General features: G+C 39.0%; 1 protein-coding gene, 1 long non-coding RNA gene and 1 pseudogene across 2 annotated transcripts in view; 2 read left to right on the forward strand and 1 right to left on the reverse strand.

Moving 5' to 3' along the window:
• UBR5 (ubiquitin protein ligase E3 component n-recognin 5) overlaps positions 1-27,964 on the reverse strand; it is a 216,307-nt gene that overhangs the window by 174,046 nt on the left and 14,297 nt on the right. The gene's annotated exons all lie outside the window — the stretch shown is intronic.
• Positions 50-27,963, forward strand: LOC130854479 (uncharacterized). The gene is made up of 4 exons (XR_009054030.1): positions 50-73; positions 808-853; positions 21,482-21,603; positions 27,184-27,963. It is a non-coding gene; the product is annotated as an uncharacterized LOC130854479 (long non-coding RNA).
• On the forward strand, positions 25,219-25,707 carry LOC130854478 (40S ribosomal protein S12-like; annotated as a pseudogene).

Below are 27,964 nucleotides of genomic sequence, written 5' to 3' on the forward strand. Positions count from 1 at the left end.
ACGGTAGAACACGAATTGCTGCGTTGATCACTTATATTTGGAAGAGAAAAGACAAGACACACAGCAGTCACAGGTCAGTAGAAATTTGAAATCCTCTAGGTGTTCATACTCAAAATAAGGCCCTAATTCTTCTCTCTGGGAGAAACTTTCCATTGTTTTTGGTGGCTCCTGAATCCACCCTCTGGCCTGGTCTTCAATGTGCATCACTTTCTTTAGCCACAGTATGTATCTGTGACAATGTCCTCCTTGGAAGCAAGACTGGGGACCCAACGTTTGAACAGCCAAAAGGTTTTTAGTCTGGGTTCCTGGATTCAAAATCTTTGTAGGTTCCTGATCTCTTTACTTCCAGTCTGTTCTCTGTGCCAGTAACCTTACCCAAAGTTCCTTCCTAGACATAGTTTTCAAGCCTGCCTTATTTTTCTGTTCCCAACTCACCCCCTTCCCCAATGTCTCTTTCAGCTTCATGGTGGTTACCTTCAAAACTCTCAGACCTGGTTGGCAGGCCACACTCTCAATCTGATCCTTGATGTAGAGTTGAGCCACTTTGTTGAACTGAGAAATTTTCTTTGGCTTTGTTCTGTTCTCATATCTTATCTGTTCTCATATCTTGCAGTTTGGAGCCTTAAAAGTTAGGTTTTCCAACTCTGTAAGACACTGAAATGATGGATTTTTCTCTTCCTTTCACTTCTGCTTGCAAATTGTCCATTATTTTCCCGTGCTCATCTCTTTCTTGTGATAGCCTGCCAAATGCAGCCGACAACAACCACCAGAAACTACTAATGTTCATTTTCCAATTTCTTCCCACAGAGCTGCAAGTTCAACAGGTACATAGTCTGCCTCCAAGACATCACAGGTGACATTTTGCCAATTTTTTTGCCACCGTATTACATGGATTTCTAGACATCAGCATTCTATGTCTGTTTCTTGCTGCTTGCTGTGTGATGCCATAAGTTTTGCTGTGTTTTTAAACAGCATTTCCAACACTAATTTCTATATTACCTGGGATGAGAAATTCTAGTTACTGTAACAAATGACCCCCAAAACTCAGTGAGTTGACCCAACAAAATATTTCTAGTTGACATCACAGTACCATGTAGGTTAGTAGAGGTGTTTTGTACCATGCAGTCATTCAGGGACCAGTCTCCTTCTATCTGGGGCTCCAACATGTTCTAAGGCATCACACTCCATCCCTGAAACCTCTGCATTTGGGGACATATAAGAGAGAGAGCTTGGGGACTTCCCTGGTGGTCCAGTGGGTAAGACTTCGTGCTCCCAATGCAGGGGGCCCGGGTTTAATCCCTGGTCATGAGACTAAATCCTGCATGCATGCCGCAACTAAGAGCCCGCACGTCACAACTAAGAAGTCTGCGTGCCGCAACTGAAGATCCCTCATGCTGCAACAAAGATCCCACATGCCACAACAAAGACCTGGTGCAGCCAAAATAAATAATTTTTTTTTTTTTAAAGAGAGAGTTTGAAGTAGTTTACAAGAAAATTTAAAGATCATATCTGAATGCAGCACAAAGCACTTGGGTTTACATTTCATCGGCCAGAATTCATTCCTGTGTCCTGATGCAAGGGTAACAGAGTGAGCATTCTGATGTTTGCTGAGAGAAGACGTGGCACTTTAACCAGAACTTGCTAAGGTGCATGGCTTTTTGTCCTCCCATTACATATTTGTGGAAACCAGATTTACTGGAGTCCCTTTCTATCTAAGTAGATTTTTGTCTCCTCTCGTGCTGGCAGGTTGACACTCATACTTCCTGTTGCTATTCATGCGCCAGTCTGCACAGCCCTCTTTCTGCTTCTATGCAGCATATATTGTTTTATTGTGCTTCACTTTATTGTACAGATATTGCATTTCTTAAAAACGGAAAGTTTGTGGCAACCTGCTTTGTCAGATGATGGTTAGAATTTTTTTTAGCAATAAAGTATTTTTAGTTAAGGTTTGTATATTTTTTTCAGACATAATGCTATTGCACACTAAACAGACTACAATATAGTGTAAACATAACTTTTGTGTGCACTGAGAAGCCAAAAAATTTGTGTGACTTGCTTTACTGTGATATTCACTTTATTGCCATAGTCTGGAACTAAACCCGGGACATCTCTGATGTATGCCTGTAGTTCCAACATGTTTGGAAATGAGAAGGTAATATGCTTGTTAGAATTGTGTGTAGTGCAAGACTACATGTGCTGTGAGTCAGGACCCAATGGATAATCTTGACTTCCTTAAGGAAAAAATACATAAGTTCTTCTAACAACTATTTTATTTTGTCAAAGATGTGTGTTTCTTATCTGTGTTCCTAAGAGGCTGCAGATTGCTGAGCTCTAGAGAAGTGAGAAGCTGTAAACAGGTAAAATTTTTATTTTACAGTAGGGCAATATCAGCAGATGATTTTTGATTTTGGTAAATTTCAGACATACTTAGTTGGGAGTCCCTGGGGGCCACAACCAGTGAGTACTCTAAAATTATAAAACCTGTTAACATTGGCTTTGCAGGTAGGTTTTCACACTATATGCTTACAACTGAGTCAGACTTTAGAATGAATCTCTTCATATTCACGGATTTATCTCTCCATATTTTGGGGGGAAATTAAGAGAAGCATGGTTTGGTCACTTGAATTTCTGCTAGCTTCAGAGAGACTGGAATCTCCTAAGGTTTTGATCTGGCAGACTGGATGTGATTTATTTTTAACATTTATATTTCCCCTGCCAAGGGCATGCTATTTGCTTGGACGTGTGATCTCTTTGCCATAATATTTATTCTGTATTATTCTACAGTCTCCATGGATGAATTAATCATTCTTGGACCTGAACATCAAGCGTGCTGGTGAGTCAGATCACACTCATTTGGGGCTACTGTAGAAGAGGAGGGTTGCTTCCTCATGGGCCCTGCTCTTAAGGACAGATGTAGTCATCAAATGGAAAAATCCTCCAATACTTAGAAATGATAGCATGTGAAGCTCAATCAGGAGTTGGGGTGGTCCCCCATAATTAGCATTATAGATTTTTTCCTTGTTAGTCCCAGTGACAGAAATTGTTAGTAGCCCCCAATATTCATTTTCCCTTTCTTTCTCAGTAATATTAACAGAACAAATCAGCACTTGGCCACTCAGAACAAGCACTACCTTACCCAGCCTTTCTTGCTACTAACAGTAGCCCTGTGACTTAGGCCAGTGGGAAAGAGTAGGCACGACTTCAAGGAAGTCTCATTATAGGGAAAGGTATGTCCTGTTTCTCTCTGAACCATAACGTGAAAGCCATATGTTGAGAATGGAAAAGCAAGAAGATGAAAGGAACACAGGTCCCTGCTCAGTGCAAAGCCGCCATGCCAGTGCTGGACTGCCCTTCCAAACTTTCATGTGAGAGAGAAACAAATTACTATCTTGTTTAAGCTACTGCCATTGTGATTTTTCTGTCACTCAAAGCTGAGCCTAATCCTGATAAAGTCTCCACCTTTAGAATGAATATTCCAGAACAAGCAGAAGGGGATCTTTTCTCTCTCTTTCTAAGGCAGAGTCTGGATGCACATGAACTTGGAATGGGAAGGTTAGACCCAAGGACTTTCAACACAATTGGTGACCTATTACCAGCTGACATCTACTTAAACCTCTGCCTTTCAAGGTGCAATTTCTTCTCTTATCAATTACCAAGGAATCACTGATAGCCAAAAATCAGTTCTACCTCCAGAGTGTGCTGGTAAAGGTGGCAGACACGCTCCAATTACCTACACTGACAAAGACTGAGGATATAGAAGTGATTAAAGTATCATCAGATTTGAAGCTTATTATACATTTCTCGTCACCTAAAAAAAGTAGGAATTATAAATCCCAGGGGGAGGATGTGAATCTGGCTGTCAGAGACAGTGATGAGGGTAGATTCGGGGGACAGTTAGCAAAGACATAAACTTGGTAACAAGGTCGTGAAGGCAAAGCTCCGGCTTGAGATGTGGGTGACTCGCCACTGATTTACAAATCAAGGTCAACCGCTCCGATCTTTCTCTGACTGCAACCTGGTCATTGTGCCTCATTTTAAATAGTTGGTCAAAAATTTCAAGCTGAATAAATGCTTAGAGGAGATTCCCAGCCTCCAAAGTTGCTTGGAGGACCACCTAGAACAGTCACCTCATGATTACCAACCTAGTTTCCTTTATGAATCCCATGGGAATGACGCTCTCTCATTTGACCCAGAGTGTGGGTTTTGTCCATTTTTCAAAATGGCAAACAAGGGACTTCAGCTGCTGGGAAGATGGAATAGATGCACTTTTTCCTATTCTTCCCACTAAGTACAATGAAAGACCCTGAACATTATATGAAAAACAATCATAAGAAGACTGAGATGGAGAGTGAAAGGCAGACCAACTAGGGACACTGAGCTCGAAAGAATAGCACAGTGGTGAGTTTCCGGAGTTTCTCTTAGCCTCGTATATCTCAGACTTGGAGCTAAAGAGGCCAGCAACGTAGACATGCCAACAGCCGAGGAAAAAAATTTAAAAAAAAAAGGCCCCAACAATAGCCTGCACTCTCCAGCCAAAGAACCAGAAAACAGGCAGCCTGGCAAGGCGAGAAAACTTTTAGCTGAAAACTGCTCTACTGTGGCCAAACATCATTGAAAGAACTGTGTCCCCACCCCCGCCAATGATAACAAAGGTTAAACAGAGAACCTAGATGTCCACCCTCATGAGGCTGAAATGTAAACTGTGAATGTAAAATGTAAAAGTCACTCCCAAGGCGGTGTGAGAAAGGACAGAATAGGAGGCAGACCCCCTTCATGGAATCAGTGGCGATCATGCGGGGAGCCTGGACTTATACCCCTACCCACAGTAACGCAGCACCCATTTCCTTCCCACTGGAGTGATGTCAGGGGAGGCCTGGAGGAGAGTCAGGACTTTCATCACTGCCCAGCTATAGCAAGGCCACTCCCCACCTTGTGGTCTCAGTGGAGGTCACATGCGGAGCAGTACTGAGGTACTCCTACCTCTCCCAGCGAGAGAGGTACCAGTGCAGGCCTGGTGGAAAGCTGGAACTCCTACCCCTTCTCAGTGGAAATAAGGAGCACTTCCCTCCTTTGGGTGTCAACAGAGCCGAGTGGAAAATCTGGATTTCTACTCCCACTTGCCTGTAATGAGGCTTCCCCTGACAGAACAATGTCGGAGAAAGCCAGCTAAAACAGAAGGTTTCAATAAGCTCTAAAGTCTCATAATACCCAAACATATCAGGTTTAAATTTAAAAAATCACTCATCATACCAAAACACATGAAAATCACAAAATGAATGGAAAAAGACAATCAATAGATATGAGCATCAAGGTGACAGAGACGTCAGAATGATCTGACAAAGATGTTAAAACAGCCACGTAAAAAATGGTTCAGGAAGCAATGAAGAACAGTCTTGAAACAAAACAAAATAGATTCATCAAAGAAAGAGAAAGTCTTATCAAAAGATTGAAGATATAAAGAAGAACCGAATAGGGACTTCCCTGGTGGTCCAGTGGGTAAGACTCCGTGCTCCCAATACAAGACGACTGGGTTCAATCCCTGGTCGGGGAGCTAGATCCCACATGCCACAACTAAGAAGTCCACATGCCACACCTAAGAGCCCACATGCTGCAACTAAGACTCAGCACAGCATAAATAAATAAATAATAAAGCATTAAAAAAAAAAAGAACCAAATAGAAACCTTAGAATTGAAAAATACAAGAACAGAAATTAAAGACTCTGTGGATAGGGGAAAAAGAAACAAATCAGTGAACTTGAAGATAGGAAAACAAGAATGACCTAATCCGTACAATAGGGAGAAAAACAGACTTGAGAAAAAAAATGAACAAAGGGACCTGTGGGACTATAATAAAGGATCTAACATTTGCATCATAGGATTCCTAGGAAAGGAAAAAGAGGACAGCACGGAAAAAGTAATGGATTTTTTGATAAACAAAAACAACCTCACCACACCGTGTATGAAATAAATCATTTGAATAACCTTATAACTATCAAGGAAACTGAATTTTTAATTAAGAGATCCCCCAAAGAAATCACCAGGCACAGATAATTTCACTGGAGAATTCTACAAACACTTAAGGAAAAATTAACATCAATTCTACGTGATCTCTTCCAGAAAACAGAAAACTTCCCAGTTCAGTTTCTGAAGCTGGTATCACCTTGATGTCTGTAGGGGATCTGAGGGATTTGGGGGATGATCAAGACAAGAGAGATAACCACAAAGGAAGCAACATGCGAGGTTTATCAGGCTGGGCTTTGACAGGGCTGCATGTGAGGGGAAGTCCCTCTCAGTATGCGACCAACCAGAGGCTTATGGCAAGGGGGTCACCCACCAGAAGGGGAGGGAGGCAAGGGAACTCCCAGAGGAGAGGGTGATCAGAGAGGGGGCTTCCATGCCTACGTGATGCCACTCAGCAGCATGGTGGGGAGCCTCTGCATTAGAGGACTCTGAAGGGCAGCAGCTTGGGATCTTACAACCACAAGGTTTTATCTTACCAAAAGCCAGCAAATGCTAGATGAGGTTTCAAGAGATATGCAAAGCAGGGGAGCCCTAAATGGCTACATGTTTGCTTGTTGGGACTATGTTTAAGATAACTGGATGTTGGATGTGTAAAAATTTGAGTTTGGTGCCAGTGGGCTTTTAAGCTAATGGGTCTCAGCCTGCAGTGAAGAAATAAATGACCTGGGGGGCCAATACACAGAGGCCATGTTTGACTCATTTATATAACAGTACAAAGCTAGACAAAGACACTACAAAAAAGGGAGAAAACTACAGTTTAATATTCTTCATGAATATAGACACAAAATTCCTTAACAAAATATGAGCAAAGAGAGTCCAGCTACATATAAAAATATTTATATACCATGATCAAATGGGGTTATACCAGGAATGCAGGGCTGGTTCAATATTCAAAAATCAGTCAGTGTAATCCACTAAGTCAATGGGTTAAAGAAGAAAAATCACATGATCATATAAACTCATGCAAAAAAAGCATCTGACAAAATTCAATATCCTTCATGGTGAAAGCCCTCAGGAAAAAAAAAAAGGAATAGAGAGGAACTTTCTCAAACTTACAAAGAACATCAACAAAATACCTACAGCCAACATACTTAATGGTAAAAGACTGAATGCTTTTGTCCTAAGAAACAAGGCAAAGATATCTAATTTCACCACTTTTATTTAACATAATGCTTGAAGTTCTAGCCAGTATAATAAGGTAGTAAAGGAAATAAAAGGCATACAGATTGAAAGGAAAAAACAAAACTATTTGTAGATAACATAATAATATAGAAAACGCTGAGAAATTTATCCCTGCACCCCCAAAAAACTCCTAGAAATAATAAGTTCATCAAGATTGCTAGATGCAAAATAAACATATGAAAATCAATTGTATTTCTATACACCAGCAATGAACTTGTGAACATCAAAACTTTTAAATATAATACCATTTAAAATCACTCAAAAAAAATAAAAAACAAAAAACAAAAATAAAATCACTCAAAACATGAAATTCTTAGATATAAATTTGATAAAACATGTACAGGACTTGAATGCTGAAAACTAAAAAAAGGTTAGTAAAAGAAATCAAAGAAGATCTAATAAATGGAGACATACTGTATTCATAGATTGGAAGACTCAGTTTATTAAAGATGTCAATTCTCAGCAAATTGACACATAGGTTTAATGCAATTCCCATCAAAATTCCAGAAAAATTTTACAGATTTTACTAGGCTACTATAAAATTTATATAGAAAGACAGAGGAACTAAAATAGCTAAAGCAATTTTGATATAGAAGCATCAAGTGGGAAAATCATTCTACCCAACTTCAAGACTTACTATATAACAACAGGAATCAAAACTGTGTGGCATTGTGAAGGCATGGACTTAGATCAATGGAATGGACTAGAGCACCAAGGAATAGTACCACACAAATATGCCCAACTGATTTTGATAAACATGGAAAAGGAAATCAATGGGAAAAAGACAGATTTTAAGCAAATAGTACTAGAGTGATTGGACACCATAGGCCAAAAAATAGGCCTCAACTTAAATGTCACACCTTTTACAAAAAAAATTACTCAAAATGAATCACAGACTTTAATATAAAATGTAAAACTATAAAAGTTTTAGAATGAAAATATGAGAAAATCTTCAGAATTTAAAACTAGATAAGAGTGTTTAGATTTGACACCAAAACCAAGAGCCATAAAAGGGAAAATTAATAATTTGATTTTATCAAAATTAAACATTTTGCTCTGTGAAATAAGATGATAAGCTACAGACTGGGAGAAAATATTTGCAAACCACATATCTGACAAAGGACCAGGATGTAGAACATATAAAGAACTCTCAAAACACAACAGTAAAGAAAACCAAACAAACCAACTAGAAAAAGGGCTAAAGATATGCAGACACGTTTCATTCAAGAGGATACACAAATGCCAAACAATCACCTAAAAAGATGTTCGACGTCATTGCCCATCAGAGAAATGCAAATTAAAACCACAATGACATATCACTAATACCTATCAAAATGTCTAATAAGAAATAGTGACCATACCAAATGCTGGCAAAGATGTGAAGAAGCTCGGTCATTGCTGTTGGGAATGCAAAATGGTACAGCCACTCTACAAAACAGTTTGGCAGTTTATTAAACAAACTAAACATGCAACTACCATATGACCCAGCAATTGCACTCCTGGCCATTTACCCCAGAGAAATGAAAACTTATGTTCACACAGAAACCTACAAACAAATATTTTTAGCAGCTTTATTCATAACAGTCCAAAATTGGAAACAACCCATTTGTCCTTGAATGGGTAAATACTTCAGCAAACTGTGGTACATCCCCACATCCATACCATGGAATACTACTCAGCAATAGAAAGGAACCAACGATTGATAGGTGCAACAACCCAGATGAATCTCCAGAAGATTATGTTCAGTGAAAAAAGCCAATCCCCAAAGGTTACATACTGTATGACTCCATTTACATAACATTCTTGAAATGGAAAAATTATAGAAATGAACAGATTACTGATTGCCAGGAGTTAAGGAGTGATGGGAGTGGGAGGGAAGTCAGTGTGACTATGAAAAGGCTTCTTATCTATGTCAATATCCAGGTTGCGATCTCATACAACAGTTTTACATGTTACTGTTGGGGGCAACTGGGGAAAAGGACACAGGATCTCTCTGTATTCTTTCTTTTTAATTAATTACTTAATTTATTTATTTATTTTTGGCTGCATTGGGTTTTCGTTGCTGCTCTTGGGCTTTCTCTACTTGTGGCGAGCGGGGGATACTCTTTGTTGCAGTACACAGGTTTCTCACTGCGGTGGCGTCTCTTGTTGGAGAGCAAGGGCTCTAGGCGTGTGGGCTTCAGCAGGTGCAGCACATGGGCTCAGTAGTTGTGGCCCTCGGGCTCTAGAATGCAGGCTCAGCAGTTGTGGTACACGGGCTTAGTTCCTCCGTGGCATGTGGGATCTTCCCAGACCAGGGCTTGAACCCATGTCCCCTGGATTGGCAGGCAGATTCTTAGCCACTGTGCCACCAGGGGTGTCCTCCCATATAATTTCTTAAAACGGCTGTCTCAAAACAAAAAGTTTAATTAACAAAAAAGTGGAAAATTATTTTCTTTGCTTGACTACAGATCTATTAATTTGTTAGAGTTCCATGCAAAACGTGGCCAGTTTTTCTTTATAAAATGTAAGTCTGGGTTTTTCAGGCCAGTACTTAACATGAGGAGCCCCAGGTTTTAGGTGTAACTATTCCACTATAAGCCACTATTAGATTTTTTTCTACTTTGAAGAGAAATCTGTCTATAACAACATAAATGGTGGTTCTTATAGGATTTTCCTTGAGCTGTGACTTTATGGACTTCAATTGTGTCCAGGCTAAGCTGAAAGATCAGTTACCAATCTCTAGGATAAAACTGAAATTTGTTTTTGGCCTCTCCTCCTTTACACTTAGATCGTAATAATATTTTTACTCCTTTTGGGTCAGCTGGATGCATAACTTCCTGTTATGGGGAAAGAAAGACACACATTCTCTTATATGCAGACTACACTATCATGATCCAAGAGTGGCCTTAACAGGCATTTGGTCCTAATGGCTAATTATTGCCAAAAATAATAGCTTCAGGTCAATTATTCAAAAGCCAAATTCACTGTTTTGAATAGATATCTCTCAACTTTTTACTAGTTTGTCTTAAGTAATCCCATAAGACCAGTAAGCTCATTTAAATATATAAGGTCCAAAATTTATACAGAAAAAAAGAGGGGCATGATCTGCCCCCTCCACCCAGAGACAAGAGGGTGTCCCTTTCTAGGGAAGGCAATCAGATTATTTCTCAGGAGACCTCAAGGGACACCCTATTACCTTTGAAATTTTTCCATGGTCTGCTGGGTGGTCCTTGGTCGTACGGGCTTAGGAACCTAGTTTTGTCAGTCACACTCACCTTAACCAGGTATATGAGATTAGATATAAAACCAGAACACCAATGTGTTGATTGAGAGGCATACTCCATACATTGCTTTCATTGATGTTTCGAGGGTGCGAAGATGTTATTCTCTAAGAATCAGGAAATGAAGGTGCCCACTGTGACTTAAGCTACAAAATCAAAACATGATGGAGACCGTAGACTGGAACACCTCAGTGGGCACGGGCAGCCCATTTCCTCCGTAGTCAAGTTGTGTGGGAAGCCAAATCATAAACTGAACAGCAATTAAATTCATTCACAATATCAAAAATAATTGTCATGATAGGAATACATGACATCCGTACACAATTTCTTTGTAGAGACACTGACCTGGGAAAGCAGAGTAAGCAAGAGATTGATTATAAACATGGAATGAGAACAAGAGGAGTGGGATTAATTGAATGTTCCATGCTATTAGGCACACACAGCATAATACATCCTGCTCACACGAGGGAGGTTCTAATCTAGGAATCTGAACATTTATAGTCACTCAGTGATAATCTTCTGCTTCTATCCCAACTGGGGAATGTCCTTTCCAGGCCAAAAAAAAAAAAAAAAAAAAAAAGTCATGACTCAAAAGCTGTTGGGCTAAGATTTCTGTTCCCCTAAGCAGTGCCCTTTGGCTAGCATTTCCCTCCATGCCTTTTCTATGGTAGCAAAGCCCTGCCTGGGTAGCATTCTCTTTCTTTAAGGTGGCTTTGAATATTTCTATTTCAATCCATTATGTTTTGATATTATAGTTTAGTTCTCAGAGGACCATCTTATTCCAAACTCTTGGGATTCAGCTCAGTTGCCTACAAATACTAACAAGCGAATATTTGCAACTTGTTTATCTTGGAATCCACTCCAAGAAGCTGAGTGGCTCAAATCAGTAAAGGTTTTTCTTTTATTGACCCAGGTGGTCATTGGAATAACTGCTCTAAAACCCTTCAAGGTCAAATAATGTCTGTACTGCTAGAGGGGTGGAGGCTTGGGCTTTTTTCCATGGTCTATATTAGACCAGGTTCCAAATTATTTTCTAAATAATCACTTCTATCCTCAGTATGGTGTAAATAAACAAAATAACAACACATATGCAGGTCATTAAGCTAAGTGTTACTTCAAAATATTTGTATTTAGTTTCTGTTTTATAAGAACTAATATATGCATACAAAGGTAATTTCTTATCCCCCTTTTTGAAGAGTCTGCATTTGTCTGTTTTCTACCAGTGGTTCTGATGTTTTACTTTTATCATGGGGTGACATTGGATGACAAAGCAATTCATCTACCAGAAAGATGCACAAATGCCCTTCTTGTGTCTGGGTTTCATAAACATTATCTATTTATGCTGCCCACAAGAATTCCTCTTTTCAGCCATGACATGGCTCGTGAAAAGTGCTCACAATTACTGTGGAATTTTAAGCACAGAATTCCTCTAAGTGGAATGATAATGGGTTTTTGTTGTGGTACATCCTTAATGGGCAGACAGCTTTGTTTGGTTTATCCTTGGAGATGATTAGGACACACACTGGTTTCTTCACCTGGGTCCCTGGTTCAGATCTGCTTGAATGATGACATACCATTGCTGCTATATCCTCTATCAGCTGTCATCAGATGAAACAGCCGGGATGAGGGATTCACATCTAGGTGCCCCCATCACCAGAAGGCTAGAGCCAGAGGCATCTGAGCCAGGAACTGACTTAGGGAGAGCTTCAGAGCAAGTATTTCAGTGTTAGGCTCCAGGAGCTAAACCACATAGAGAGCCTGGTGCCCTGACCTGTGCACATCTACAAACCACAGCTTCCCAGGCCTTTCATAACATACGCATGCCAGACAGGGACCCCTCACTGCAAAAAAAAAACCCAAGGGGTTAATATACACAGCATCGCCTCACCATCCCTCCCAGATTCTTTTTGAAGGTTCTGTGTTGATGAAACAGACTGAGTAGCTGCAGGTTGCCAGCCTATGCTGTAAAGGCATTTCATACAGAAGTTCTTGTCTCATTACAACCTTCATACATTTCTTTGAAGTTCATTATCCTAAAAATCACCACATTTTTTCCTGGGAATTTGTCTCCTAGAAAGTTACCTGACTGAAGACTTTTTACTCCCTGACACTTAGTTTTATTAGCAAACTAATCGTCAGTTGTACAAACCATTTGGCTCTCAGTGGAAATGTGTCAGTGCAATGATGTCTTTCTTGTCAACTATCACTAATCTGTCTCATAGCCTTGCAAAAATAATTTGGCTTTTTATTCTGGGTAATTCCTGTCCTGCTGATGTCACTGCATAATGTGGAGCTATAATAATAAAATGAACACCAACTACCATGACCACCAAAATAATAACATTGAGCATTTCAATGTTTTAAGCACTTTTCTAAGTACTTTCATATATTAACACATTCCATCCTGACAGTCTCATAAGGTAGGAACTATCATTATCTCCATTTTATAATGACGAAAACTGAGGCAAGAGAAGCAAGCTAATTTGCCTAAGGTTATACTCATGTCAAAAGAGACGTGTGTAATTGCTCTCCAGAAAAATGATTTTTCTGGTTTTAGTCGAATAAAATGATGCATGCTCTGGTTAAAAAAAAAGTTCTTACAGGACTGAGAACTACAGTTTAAAAAGTAAAAAACTGCATCAAATTCTACTACCTAGAGATAACCACTGATCATTTTTAAGTGAACTTCCTCCAAATATCTATTTAGAATCATATTGATTTATGATTATCATAACAAAAATGGAATCAAGCACACAATACTTTTCTATAATTTACTTTTTCCCCTCCATTATATGACCTGGACATCAGCAGCTCTTTGCAGACATCTAAGTGCTACGCAAACCTCTTTAGTTATTAGAATGATCAGGGCTGAGGGGAGCCTCCCAGCCCAATCAGAAGAAAGGATTCGAGATCAGAGTGTTTCCAGTCCCTGAAGGACTCTTGCCTTACTTCATAGCAGGTTTTATTTTCGTCTAATGTTTAATGTAATCATCCTTGAGAATGCCACAAAAATCCTTTCCAGAATGCAAGCCAAAAAGTGCTGCTAGCCACTGACTTGGACCTGAAGGCCTGACCTCCAGCTCTCTGGAGAATTCGCCGGGCTCTGGGCTGAGGACGGTTTAATGATGTCTGAGTCATATGCCAGCTGGCACGAGGGAAGCCCAACATGCAGACACATAACCTCAGTGGGGAAGCTGAGAGCTGTCACTGGGTTGTTATTGTAGCAGTCTGCTGATAAGCAACGGGCTAGTGAGGGAAGAAGTCCAACCTCTCCAGGAAACCAGATAAGTCTTACGACGAGGGCTGTTCCCATACACCTCACTGGGAGACACTACTTACATCAATACACATGGATGACACCCTTGAGTTGTACAGTGTGCAACGCAAGTAGCCTCAAGTGATATCTGCTCTTGGTCAGCTGAGGCTGGGCCTACAGAACAAAGTTACATCCTGCAGGTAGTTGAAAGAGAATAATCCTAAAAGAATTTCAAGGATGACAGCTGATACTTTGCAGACCACCCTCACACCTCTGGTTCTCTAAAAAGTCATATTGGGGAATCAAGTTAGGGAAGTGGTAGTTTAAGGGTAGGAGTGCCTACAGGTGAAAATGGGTTGCCAGGCTGGCTCTAAAGGAAAGAAAACTCTGGGGCACACACACTCATCTTGCCATGGAAATCTCTTCAGAGGAGGCAGTGTCAGTCCATGTGGGAGTGGATCCAGCTTACCAGAAACACTTCTAGCACATTTTAAGAAATATTTTTTATAAGTTTATTATTTTTTTAATTTTATTTATGTATGTATGGGCTTCTTTGGGTCTTCATTGCTGCGTGTGGGCTTTCTCTAGTTGCAGAGAGCAGAGAGCGGTGGGGCTACTCTTCATTGTGGTGCGTGGGCTTCTTTTTTTCTTTTTTTTTTTTAATTTATTTATTATTTTTTGGGGGGTACACCAAGTTCAATCATCTGTTTTTATACACATATCCCCGTATTCCCTCCCTTCCTTGACTCCCCCCCCTCGAGTCCCCCCCCCACCCTCCCTGCCCCAGTCCTCTAAGGCATCTTCCATCCTCGAGTTGGACTCCCTTTGTTATACAACAACTTCCCACTGACTATCTGTTTTACAGTTGGTAGTATATATATGTCTGTGCTACTCTCTCGCTTCATCTCAGCTTCCCCTTCACCCCCCGCCCCCTCCCAAACCTCGAGTTCTCCAGTCCATTCTCTGTATCTGTTTCCTTGTTCTTGTCACTGAGTTCATCAGTACCATTTTTAGATTCCGTATATGTGAGTTAGCATACAATATTTGTCTTTCTCTTTCTGACTTACTTCACTCTGTATGAGAGACTGTAGTTCTATCCACCTCATTACATATAGCTCCATCTCATCCCTTTTTATAGCTGAGTAATATTCCATTGTATATATATGCCACATCTTCTTTATCCATTCATTTGTTGATGGGCATTTTGGAAGAATCAACATCGTGAAAATGACTGTACTACCCAAAGCAATTTACAGATTCAATGCAATCCCGATCAAATTAACAATGGCATTTTTCACAGAACTAGAGTGTGTGGGCTTCTTAGTGCAGTGGCTTCTCTTGTTGCAGAGCACAGACACTAGGCACTCAGGCTTCATTCAGTAGCTGCAACACACAGGTTCAGTAGTTGTGGCTCATGGGCTCTAGAATGCAGGCTTAGTAGTTGTGGTGCACAGGCTTAGTTGCTCCGCAGCATGTGGGATCTTCCTGGACCAGGGCTCAAGCCCATATCCCCTGCATTGGCAGGCAGATTCTTAACCACTGCACCACCGGGGAAGTTCCTTAAGAAATGTTTTAAATTCTATCTTTGAATTTAAATGAAATTTTAAAAACAGGGCAAAAAAAGTAAGTAAACATCACCCATAATTCTTTCAGCCTCACACAAAATACTCACGGTTAATATTTCCTTCTAGCTTTTTCTATTCAACATTCTTTTAAAAGAAAGCCAAATATCTATCTACACAAGTTCACTTAATATTTTAGAAGAATATTTCCCATGGTCATTAAATTCTACATGAAAATGTGAAGTGTATGACTGCATAATATTCCATTACCTAAAAATTCTACTCAAAGTTATATAGCCACTAAAATAGTCCTTCAAAGCAATTGTCTTTCTTAAAGAAGTTGTCTGGGAACTAATGCTTAGATCATTTGCCCCCAAACAGATTCCTCACATACTTCCACAACATACTATCCACGTAGCCCCTGTAACGTGGGGGGATGGCATTCATGAAAGGACATTCCTCTTGCTTTCATTTTTAATTGAAATATTTTATCACTATGAACTTCCCTCTAAGAACTACTTTTGCTGCATCCAATAGATTCTGTATAGTTGTGTTTCCATTGTCATTTGTCTCAAGGTATTTTAAAATTTCCTCTTTGATTTCATCGTTGACCCATTGGTTTTTAGTAGCATGTTGTTTAGTCTCCATGTAATCCTTTTTTTTTTGGTTTCTCTTTTTGTGGTTAATTTCTAGTTTCATGTCATTGTGGTCAGAAAAGATATTTGAAATAATTTCTACCCTCTTAAATTGTTGAGGCTTGTTTTGTGTCCTAGTATGTGGAACCCTAGAGAATGTTCCATGTGCACTTAAATAGAATGTGTATTCTGGTTTTTTTGGATATAATGCCCTGAAAATATCAATTAAGTCTAACTGTTCTGTTGTATCATTTGGGATCTCTGTTACCTTCTTAATTTTCTGTCTGGAAGATCAGACAGAAAATTAATGTGAGTGGGATGTTAAAGTCTCCTACTATTATTGTAATCCTGTCAATTTCTCCCTTTATATCTGTTAGTATTTGTTTTACACATTTGGGTGTTCCTATATTGGGTGCATTAATTGAAATATTTTAAATTAATTCTTACATACAGTAAACAAATAACTCCCAGCAAACTTCAAATTTTTAAAAGAATACATATTAAAGAAAAGATTCACTTCCCTGCCCCTAAATCCTCCTCCCCAGAGGTGACACTATTGTCAGTTTCTTGGGCATTCTTCCAAAAATGTATTGTGTATATGTAACCATGTATGAAATAGTCATTCCCAATTTTTTTCATACAAATGACAGCATACTCTACGCTTTGCTCTCACCTTGCTTTGTGCACTTAATGTAAGAGAGTATGGTCTAGTAGCTAAAAGTACAGGATTTGGAAGCCAGATCTCCTGGGTTTAAATTCCAGTACTACCATTAATTAACCATGTATTCTTGACCAAATTACCTAATCTCTCTGTGCTCTGGTTTACTCATCTGCAAAGTGGTACTAATAATGGTACCCACCTCATTGGGTCCTTACATGGTGTTATGGGTTGAATTGTGTTCCCCCCAAAAGATATGCTGAAATCCTATGCCCCCCCCCACGCCCCAGTATCTTCCAGTGACCTTATTTGGAAATAGGGTATTTACAGAGATAATCAAATTAAAATGAGGTCATTAGGGTGGATCCTAATCTAACTAGTATTCTTATAAAAAGGGGAAATTTGGACACAGACACAGTCAGGCACACAGACAGAGAGAACATCATGTGAAGAAGTAAGTTATGCTGCCAGAAGCCAAGGAACATCTGGGACTGCCAGAAGCTGGAAGAGGCAAGGAAGCATCCTCCTCTACAGGTTTCAGTGGGAGCATGGACGTGCTGACACCTTGACTTCTGACCTACAGACAATAAATATCTGTTGTTCTAAGCTACCTAGTTTGTGGTACTTTGTTCCAGCAGCTCTAGCAAATACACATATGCCCAGAATTTAGACTATGTCCAATACTCTTAAAATACTATATAAGTGTTAGCTAGCATTATTATGTAGAACTGCCTCATTCTTTTTAATGACTGCATAACTTTTTGTGGTTTTGGCAAAAAGTATTGTTTAAATATTAAAGTAATACATTTTTTTAAAAAATAGAACTAAAAGGCATAAAGTGAAAAATAGCAGTATTTTGTCTCCACTTATCTTCAAATCCCCAGTCCTACTCCCCAAAGGCAAGCACTTTCAATTACTTGAGTCTTCTTTCTGGTATTTATCTCCATATTTCCAAGTAGTGTGCTTATACTGTTACTTCTTGATCTATCAGTTTTAGATACACTCTTCTGCCTTCCTGTTATGATAAATGAGGGTCTGCGTTTACAACAAGCCCTTGCTCACTATACACACACACATGTGCGCATGCACACACACAGACTTTCCCTCTTCACAGTATAATTATATAACCATTTTTAGTTATGTAATAGATTGTTAAAATAGATTTCTTAAGTCTCTGAAATTCAGCTGAGATACCAAAGCTGAGAACAATAGGTACAAAGCACCCCCACATTGTAAACAGAGATTCTAGAAATCCAAGCACGGCTTGCAAATCAGGTGGCCCCAAGGTGATTCTTCCAGCCTTAGCCACTAACTACCTCCAGTCTCAAGAATTAGCCAGGGAGCTGAAGGAGCCTGTGTTGGGCATTGCTTTGGAGAGAGTTAGCAGAGTGCTGTGTTTCCCACACCATCCCTAGTGCTAGAGGGGAGGAAGACTCCTGCCACTCATCCTGAATTGAGTGAGGGGGACTTCAAGAGGATCCTCAGAGAGACTGAGAGTTTGCAGGGACAGTGACTTGGTGACTAATACATGAAAAAAGGCTGGCTGGAACAGTCTTCCTGGTAGCAGGACAAAGAGTTAAGGTTGGCCAGCATTTCCAGGGATTGGTGGGGCAAAGATGTGGTTTTCTGTGGGCCAGATTGGATTCTGTGGAAGAGAGCTACCAATAGGTTGCTTTCAAAAGTTCTCAACCCGACAGTACCATCTGGAAGGATGAAAAATGACCCCAACAAAAAGTGGACAGACAGGAGCCAGGTGCTGAGTGGACAGCTGTCAGTAGCCAGCCAAATGAGGCATCTTCAAGGTCAAGGAAAGTACAGCAAAAACATCCCAGTGATGGAAGTTCTCCCACAAATCAACCTTGGACATATCATATACGAAGAGGGCACTCATGGCAGATGACAACTCTGCAGGCAAGAGCTTTTCTTCCCCTTCATTCTACCCTTCCTGTGTATTTATCTGACCCTAGAGGAGCCAGAGGCAGCACAGTGAGCAAGATGGAATAAAGTGATGTTGACCTTCTACTCGGAGTTGCCAGATTTAGCAAATAAAAGTACAGGATGCCCAGTTAAATTTGAATTTTAGATAAACAATGAATGCTTTTTTTAGTATAAGTACATCCTTTGCAATATTTGGGATGTAATTCTACTAAAAGCATTTGTTGCTTTCTGGAATTCATATTTAGCTGGGCGTTCTGTATTTTATTTGGCAACCCTGCCCATATTTCTTGTCCACTGCAAATTTCAAGCCTTGTGTCAAGCCCAAGCTATGGAAGAGGAGAAGCAGAAACTGGATAAGAGCTTGGTGTTCTGATATTAGATGACATTGGACTTTGGATAACCTGAAAAAAATGGAGACTATTCATTAATAACCTAAAAGTACTTAGAAACATGATAGAAATTGTCTGATAGTTCAGCCATGGGTCTGAAAAAGTGAGATAACAGTTTTGCAGCTGGAACCTTCCAAGTCCCTCTTGTTCAATAAGCGACTTACAGGTATATTAGGTTCAGCATTTAGGTTATTATTTCTATGTAAATATTATTTGTTGCTGAGTCAAGTTGTGAACTAAGATTACATTTCTTATATAACTTTCTATTTTTAATTTGACTTAATAATTGCCTAGTTAACGCATTTTTCATGTTTAAAAGCCATTTATGTTTCTTTCTTTATGAACTGCCTATTCATATCCTCTGTTGGGTTGAGCTTTTCCCTACTGATTCATTAAAGTTTATTTATATATTAAGAAAGTTAAAAAGAACACTCTTGTATGGGGGAATTAGAAATGACGAGTAACAGAGGATAAGTAGATCTTTTCTGACATTTGTGTCGGGAAGCTTAGATTTTCTCTGTGCCCTGTTGTTGGTATCTAGTCTTGCTCTTCTAAGAAAAACAAATTTTCTTAAATCAATAGTTTCCTTAAATATTCCTTTAATGTTTACATGTTCAATTCTTGGTTAAAAATTTCCCAAGAAGGATGTGTATGATTAAGACACAGCCTATCAGCACTTTTCTCCTTTAGACATGATCATTCATCCTTGGGATTTGTTTCCATGAAATTAACCCACAACAGGAAAATAGCTGCAAATATTACCTCAAAGGAATTATGATAAATTTCCCTTGAGATACTGTTATTATGTGGTTGGAACATGGAACACAAAGACTAAAATCTCAAATATGTTTCTTTCTCTGTTCACGAGTTTATGATTCTAATCTGATATCAAATCTCATTATTATTTTCAGTTTCTCATTAGAAAATCAGAGCCTTGCTCCTTAACTGTCTCATAAGAGTTAGTCTCTGAGGTATCTCCAAAATAATGGGGATTGTATGATAAAGATTACACTTTAGACCACCAGCACTGCATATAAATTTCCATTGTAAATGGTTGCAAACCACTTAGCTAATGTTTGCATATAATTCTTTCCGAAGAATCCCTCTGTTCTTGAGGGAAATAAAGCATTCCAAAACAAATACTTTAAAATATGAATTCAAAAATTATTTTAAGAACAAAAGACAGAAAAACTGCATTTCAGATTAGCTGTCAGGAGAGTCCCACATTTGTCAATAATTCCTCAGAAGAGTCCAGGATGTGCTCCATCTTCTAATTTTTATTTATAAATTCAATTCTAAGATTGCAATGAGGCATGCTGATTCTCCTGTTTCACTGCCTAATTTATTTATTTCTCTAGAATGAATGACAAGTAGGAAGGGCTGGATTCCAGAATCCCTTGGCCCTGGAATAAAAAATCTTTGCATGTCTTACAAATGTGAGCTCTGTTTAGTCTCAGTGATATCATCCTTAGCATATGTAATATCTCACATTCCTGTTCTGCTTTATCTCTCTATTCAATAGAAAACTAGCTTCTTGGGAACCTCTGTCTTAAAAATTGACAAATGTTTCCTTGCTTTGTCCCTCTGCAGCACACAACTTCATTTATCAGGCTTTGTGCTTATCTGACAGAGTGACAAGACAGAAATCTAATCTGTCCACAAATCAATCAATCAATCAATCAAACGTAATATGGGATATCCAAAGCATTGCAGAGGAAGACCATGAGCATTACCTGAGGGACGGTCATGTTCCTCACAAAATGTTTGGGGTTTCCATTTGTGCAGTCTTAGTGAACTCTTAGAAACCTGAAGGTCAGAAAGTCAGAGTTACTTGCTGAAGCTGGTAAATATCAGGGTTTTCCCACTGCTCCCTGCCCCATGCACAACACTCCAGCCATACTGAACTGTAGAAGGTTCTTCTTAAGCTGGTAATCATTATCTAAATGTGTATGGTTAGTTTGGGATACCAAAATCATCATTATATGAATAACCCTAATTCAGGATTTCATGAAATTGATGGAGATAATGTTGAAGGAATATCAGAATCACAGGTAAATACTGATAAATAAGAGTCTCACAGAATTAGACAAGTTAACAGTTAAAGAGGAAAAAATGGACATTAATAGGATCTTCAAAAAAGAAATATTTGAAAATTATAGATTTAAGGGGGGCAGCTGAGAAAAATGAAGGACTTTCAACCTATCTGTCAAATGTGCTACCAGACACATTTTTTAAAAAGTAGATTTCCAAACCCTAAATCAACACTTTGTTTTTTATTCCAAAAATTAAGGAAGACTTACAATTATTACCCTAATAATTGTAACTAACTTTTTAAAAATATAAATAACAATATAGATTATTTTTATAATTTTTCTTTTCATTTTCCAAGATCAAATTCTAATCAATTTTTCCATATCTTATATGAAATGTTTGTGTTGGGTTCACCTTATGTCCTCCTTATACACTAACTGTCTTTGACTGTGAGACCTCCTGTATTTTGTCTTGCTGTTTCACGCTTCTGAACCTTTGTGCACAGCGTTCCATCTGCCTGTGGGACCTGTCTCTGTTGTTCTGCAGGGAAACACCTCTTCACTGCTACAACCATCAATATCACCTTCTGTGGAAGAGTTTCCTCCAACCTTTCCTGCTCCCTTAGCCAAATGGATGGAAATAGGAGAAAATGCACAACAACATAAAAGGTAAGTTATAATGAAGCAATGCATTGTTTGGTTTCAGGAGGTACAGATTTCTTGGATTGAAACCCAAGCACAAATAAAGAACATCACAGGGAGATGAGCTTGATGCTTCTTGAAGACCTAAAGGGGTGGGATAGAGAGGGTGGGAGGAAGGCTCAAGTTGGAGGGGATATGGTGATATATGTATACATATAGCTGATTCACTTTGTTGTACAGCAGAAACTAACACAATACTATAAAGCAATTATACTCCAATAAAGATTTTTAAAAAGTTAAAAGAACAAATAAAGAACATTTCCACTATCATAGAAAGTTCTATTGGACAGCACTGGAACTTACTTGTGAAAACACAAGCAATTGATTAAAAAAAAATAACAAAGCACTAAGAAAGGAATTCTGGGCTTGTTCTCCTTTTAAGTAATGGTGGTATTGCTGGAATGACTATGTGCTCAGGGAGCATGTTGGAGGGGTCCTTACCAGTGTGGGAGGCAGGATGAGGAAATGATCTTTAAGCTAAGACTTGAGTAGGAATTAACTAGGAATGTGTTGGTGGGAGGCGGGGAGGTTGGAGGGGGTTGTGGATTGGTTTGGAAAGACAGTCCCCAAAAAAGGAAACTATGGGCAGGGAGAACCTGAAGAAAGAGGGCATAGGATGCCTTTGGAAGAAGTACAAGATATGCATCAGGCTCTAATTCTGCAAACAAATTCATGGTTGACGTTGTGCCCGCATTGAAAAATAAAAGAATATGACTTAAATGTGAATTAAGTGCCATAGGAAATAAACTCTTCTGGTTATTCTAGGTCAGGATGATCAGAAAGGGTGACATGTCAGGAGGTTTCCTATTCATTCCTTATTTTCAGTATCTGTTCATTTCACACTTATCACATGTCAAATGATGGTCAAGAATTCTATTAGGAGGGACTTCCCCGGTGGTCCAGTGGTTAAGCATCTATCTTGCAATGCAGAGGATGCTGGTTTGATCCCTGGTCAGGGAACTAAGATCCCACATGCTACAGGGCAATGACTGAGCCTGCACACCACAACTAGAGAGTCTGCCTGCCGCAATTACAGAGCCAACGTGCTCTGGAGCCTGCATGCCACAACTAGAGAGAAGCCCACACACTGCAATGAAGAGCCCACGCACCTCAATGAAAGATCCCTTGGGCCACAACCAAGACCTGATGCAGCCAAAATATAAAAATTTAAGAAAAAAAAAGAAGATTGGGATTGCCATATATACATTACTAATAAGAAAAAAAGTTAAATTGTTCACTTTAAATATATGCAGTTTATTGTATGTCAATTACATCTCAATAAAATTTCTTAAAGAAAAAAGAAAGAAAAGAATAATTCTATTAGGCAACTCATTGAGTGCCCCAGATAGACTGGAGATGTTACATAATGAGTGGAAGTTCATGATCTTTCTATCTTCAGATTTTTGTTCCAACTGAATTCACAACCTATTGATAGACATAGTAATTATGAATAGACTATCAGATTTTTGGTTTCCAATGCAGTGTGTCCAAAACGTGGCGTTTTAGAAGCCCTTGTAGCACTTACTTAAAATGCATATCCTGAGCCCAGAAATAAACCCACACATCTATTGTCAATTAATCTATAACAAAGGAGGCAATAATATACAATGGAGAAAAGATAGTCTCTTCAACAAGTGGTGTTGGGAAAGCAGGATAGCTACATGTAAATCAATAAAATTAGAATAACCCCTCAAACCATATATATATAAATAAACTCAAAATGGCTTAAAGACCTAAATATAAGATATAATACCATAAAATCCTAGAAGAAAACAAGGCAAAACATTCTCAGACATAATCTTAGCAATATTTTCTTAGAGCAGTCTCCCAAGGCAAAAGAAATAAAAGCAAAAATAAACAAATGGGACTAATCAAACTTAAAAGTTTTTGCACAGCAAAGAAAACCATCAAGAAAATGAAAAGACAACCTACAGACAGGGAGAAAATATTTGCAAACAATGTAACCAACAAGGGGTTAATATTCAAAATATACAAAAAGGGACTTTCCTGGTGGTTCAGTGGTTAAGACTCCAAGCTCCCATTGCAGAGGGCCGGGGTTCAATCGCTGGTCAGGGAACTAGATCCAAAATGCATCCCGCAACTAAGAGTCCACATGCCACAACTAAGGAGCCAGCAGCCACAACTAAGACCTGATGCAACCAAATAAAAATAAATTTTAAAAGAATTTCATTAAAAAAAAATACACGCACACACACACGCACAAACAGGTCATACAACTCAATATCAAAAAAAACCAAAGAATCCAATCAAAAAATGGGCAGAAAACCTAAATAGACATTTCTCTAAAGAAGACATACAAATGGCCAACAGGTAAACGAAAAGATGCTCAATATCATTAATTATTAGAAAAATGTAAATCAAAACCACAATGAGGTATCACTCATACTGGTCAGAATGGCTATCATCAAAAAGTCTACGAATAATAAATGCTGGAGACAGTTTGGAGAAAAGGGAACCCTCCTATACTGTTAGTGGGAAAGTAAATTGGTACAGCCACTATGGAGAACAGTATAGAGGTTCCTTTAAAAGCTAAGAATAGAGCTACCATATGATCTAGGAAGCCCACTCTGGGGCATATATCTGGAAAAGATAAAAACTCTAATTTGAAAAGATTCATGAACCCCAATATTCAGAGCAGCATTATTTACAATAGCCAAGACATGGAAACAACCCAAGTGACCATCAACAGACGACTGGTTTAAGAAGATGTGGTATATATATATATGTATATACATACATATACACAATGGAATATTAGCCATAAAAAAGAATGAAATAAGGCCATTTGCAGCAACATGGATGGACCTAGAGAATATCATACTAAGTGAAATAAGTCAGACAGAGAAAGACAAATATCTCACTTATATGTAGAATCTAAAAAATAGTACAAATGAATCTATATACAAAACAGAAACAGACTCACTGACATAGAAAACAAAGTTGCGGGGACTTCCCTTGTGGCGCAGTGGTTAAGAATACGACTGCTAATGCAGGCGACACTGGTTCGATCCCTGGTCAGGGAAGATCCCACATGCCACGGAGCAACTAGCTCATGTGCCACAACTACTGAGCCTGTGCCATACAGCCTGCGAGCCACAACTACTGAAGCCCGCATGCCTAAAGCCCATGCTCTGCAACAAGAGAAGCCACCGCATTGAGAAGCCTGAACACTGAGAAGACCGTGCACCGCAACAAAGAGTAGCCCCCACTCGCCACAACTAGAGAAAGCCCGTGTGCAGCAACAAAGACCCAACAACAACCAAAAACTTAATTAATTTAAAAAAAAGAAAAAAGAAAAACTTACAGTAACCAAAGGGAAAAGGGAGGGGAAGAGAGATAAATTAGAAGTATGCAATTAACAGATATAAACTACTATACATGAAATAGATAAGCAATAAGGATTTGCTGCGCAAGGAACCATATTAAATATCTTGTAATAGCCTGTAATGGAAAATAATCTAACATCTAGAATCACTTTGCTGTACACCTGAAACTAACACAATATTATAAATAAACCATACTTCAATAAAAAATAATTAAAATGCATATCCCATTTCCCTGCCATCCCCTGGGCAGAGGCAGGGGCTCAGGGGCATTCAAGATTTGGCTCCACAATGCACCGCCATAGCACTGCTGCTGGAGGTGTGATGGACGTTAACACTGCTCTGCGAGAGGTACTGAAGACTGCCTTCTTCCACAACGACCCAGCGCATGGAAGTTGTGAAGCTGCCAACGTCTTAGTGCCAAGCCCATCTTTGAGGCCTTATATCCAACTGCGATGAGTGCATGTATGTCAAGTTCGTGGAGGCCCTCTGTGCTGACAAAAATCAACCTCACTGAGGTTCATGACAATAAGAAACTAGGGGAATGAGTAGGCCTCTGGAATACTGACAGAGGGGGAAAACCCTGTAGAAAGGTTGGTTGCAGATGGGTGGTTTTAGTAAAGGACTATGCAAAGAATCCCAAGGATGTCGTCAGAGAGTATTTCAAATGCAAAAAATGAACAAATAAAAAACTTGGCTTTTGTTTTTAAAAAATGCACATCCCCAAGCCCACCACGGACCTACTGAATCAGAATTGGTGGGATCTACAGGGCTAACAAACTCCCTGGGTAATTCTACCACACACCAAATTTTGAGAACTTCCATTCCACTGAAATGACTCTCAAGTACATAATGGCAGCCTGGAGCCAAGCTGGCTATGTAAGAACCATCTAGAATTCTGTTTTTGTTTTTAATTTTTTTTTTTTAATTTAATTTTTGGCTGTGTTGGGTCTTAGTTACTGCACGTGGGATTTTCGTTGTGACTTGTGGGATCTTTCCTTGTGGCGTGTGGGCTTCTCTCTAGTTGTGGTGCACGGGTTCCAGGGTGCGAGGGCTCCAGAGCACATGGGCTCTGTAGTTTGTGGCATGTGGGCTCTCTAGTTGAGGCAAGAGAGCTTAATAGTTGTGGCACGTGGGCTTAGTTGCCCCACTGCATGTGGGATCTTAGTTCCCCGACCAGGGATCCAACCCAGGTCCCCTGCATTGCAGGACAGATTCTTTACCACTGGACCACCAGGGAAGTCCCAGCTTTTAGTTATTAATTCTATACTTATTTGGATTTCACTAATTTTTCCACTAATATCCTTTTCCTTTTTTTTTAATTTTTCTTTTATTGAAGTATAGTTAATTTACAATGTTGTGTTAATTTCTGCTGTACAGCAAACTGACTCAGTTATATATACATTCTTTTAGAAATTCTTTTCCATTATGGTTTATCCCAGGACACTGAATATAGTTCCCTGTGCTATATACAGTAGGACCATATTGTACATCCATTCTGTATGTAACAGTTAGTATCTACTAACCCCCAAACTCCCAGCCCCTCCCTCCCTCACTCCCTCCCCCTTGGCAATCACAAGTCTGTTCTCTATGTTTGTGAGTCTGTTTCTGCTTCATAGATAGGTTCAATTGTGCCATATTTTAGATTCTACATATAAGTGATATCGTATGGTATTTGTCTTTTTCTTTCTGACTTACTTCACTTAGTATGATAATCTCTAGTTGCACCCATATGGCTGCAAATGGCATTATTTTGTTCTTTTTTATGGCTGTGTAGCCTTCCATTGTATAATATATATGTACCATATCTTCATCCATTCATCTATTGATGGACATTTAAATTGTTTCCATGTCTTGGATATCAGGAATAGTGATGCTGTGAACATAGGGGTACATGTATCTTTTTGAATTATAGTTTTGTCTGGATATATGCCCAGGAGTGAGATTGCTGTATTATGTGGTAATGCTCTTTTTAGTTTTCTGAGCAACCTCCACATTGTTTTCCATAGTGGCTGCACCAACTTACATTCCCACCAATAGTGTAAGAGGGTTTCCTTTTCTCCACACCCTCTATAGCACTTTTTATTTGTAGACTTTTTAGTGATGGCCATTCTGACTGGTGTTAGGTCATATCTCATTGTAGTTTTGACTTATATTTCTTTAAAAATTAGTGATACTGAGCATCTTTCCTTTTCCTTTGCAGGATCCTATCCAGGACACCACATTACATTTAATCACCATGTCTCTTTAGCCTCATCTGGTCTGTGTCAGTTTCTTAGAGCATCCTTGTTTTTTTATGACCTTGATAGCTTTGAAGAACCCTGGCCAGGTATCTTGTAGAATCTTCCTCAATTTGAGTTTGTCTCATGTTTTTCTCATGATTATACTAAGGTTATGAGTTTTAGGGAAGAATACCACAGAGGTGAAGTACCATTCTTATCTGCCCTTATCAAAGGTACATACTCAGTATTTAACACTGTTGATGCTAATCTTGATTACTTGGCCTGGAGGTAGTGTTTGTCAGTTTTCTTTACTGTAAATCACTCCCTCATTCCAACGCTATACTCTTTGGAAGAAAGTCCCAAAGACATCACTATGCTAAACTCATAGCAGTGAAATCACTGGGTCAAAAGTACATCCTGTAACATTTTGATAGATATTGACAAACTGCAATTCAAAAAGGTTACTGCAACATATACTGCCACCGACAACGTATGAGAATGTCTTTTCTCCACACAATTGACAATAAAGTGTATTATTAAGCTTTATTTTTGCCAATCAGATAGGTGAAAAAAGGTACCTCAATGTTTAAATGTTCATGAGTTTAATTATGAGTGATATCAATTGTATTTTCATATATTTATAAGTATTTAGAACTTTTGTATGTGTATAAACTGCCTAGTCATACCATTTGTCCTTTCTTTTCTATTGGGTTATCAGTATTTTTCTTATTGGTTTGTAAGAGCTCTTTATATATTAAGAAA

Source organism: Hippopotamus amphibius, chromosome 5 (genome assembly GCF_030028045.1).
Source record: "Hippopotamus amphibius kiboko isolate mHipAmp2 chromosome 5, mHipAmp2.hap2, whole genome shotgun sequence".
Classification (NCBI taxonomy): domain Eukaryota; kingdom Metazoa; phylum Chordata; class Mammalia; order Artiodactyla; family Hippopotamidae; genus Hippopotamus; species Hippopotamus amphibius.